Source organism: Penaeus monodon, unplaced genomic scaffold, assembly GCF_015228065.2.
Source record: "Penaeus monodon isolate SGIC_2016 unplaced genomic scaffold, NSTDA_Pmon_1 PmonScaffold_1918, whole genome shotgun sequence".
Lineage (NCBI taxonomy): Eukaryota > Metazoa > Arthropoda > Malacostraca > Decapoda > Penaeidae > Penaeus > Penaeus monodon.
Genome location: NW_023648793.1, coordinates 20,651 through 21,550, shown reverse-complemented (window position 1 = coordinate 21,550; position 900 = coordinate 20,651).

The window sequence follows — 900 nt, the reverse complement described above, 5'->3', positions numbered from 1 at the left end:
ATGCTTTTGGATTACGTGGAACTTGCCTTGTTTTATTCAAGATTTCATTTCTGACAGAACTTTTGCTGTCAAATTATTTTCCGACAATGTCACTTTTTGGACAATTTTGTCCAGGCAAGGAAGGAAGTGTCTTGTCACCAACATTATTTCTATGTATGATTAATGACATCTTACCAACTCCTCCTCGGAATCTTAAATACTCACTGTACGCTGATGATTGTGCATTATGGCATTCCAGCAATAATGCAGAATTCTCAGCAAATCGCATCCAATTGGCACTGGATATGATTCATAACTGGGGCCTCCAGTGGGGTTTTAAGTTTTCCACTAGAAAGAGTATTGGGATATTTTTTTTTTCACATAGGAGGAAGCCAAACATAAGGCTAACCTTAGACAACCACCCAATACCTATTCAAAATTCTGCTACATTTTTAGGTCTATTTTTTGATAGTAGACTAAATTGGAAAGACCACATTGGTCAGTTAAAAAATAAATGTCAAAGAGCACTAAATTTATTAAAGTATATTTCTGGTAATAAATGGGGAGCTCATAGACAGTCTTTGCTAATGGTATATAAAGCCCTGATTAGGTCTAAAGTAGATTATGGGTCAATCGTGTATGGTTCGGCATCGAGAACAAGTTTGAAAGGTTTGGATGCTGTGCAGAATGCTTGTTTGCGTGTGTGTCTTGGAGCCTTGAAGTGCACTCGGATCGAGCGTCTTGAGGTAGAGTCAGGAGTACCTCCCCTCCGACTCAGACGCAGCCAGTTAGCCCTGAACTATGCCGCAAAGGTGGCTCGAGACCCGAGCCACCCTAATGGCAATAGTGGCATTAGGCCTTTTGCCACGAGACTCCGACCTCGTCGAGAAAGTCGGTATAGATTTCTCTACCATCGATACC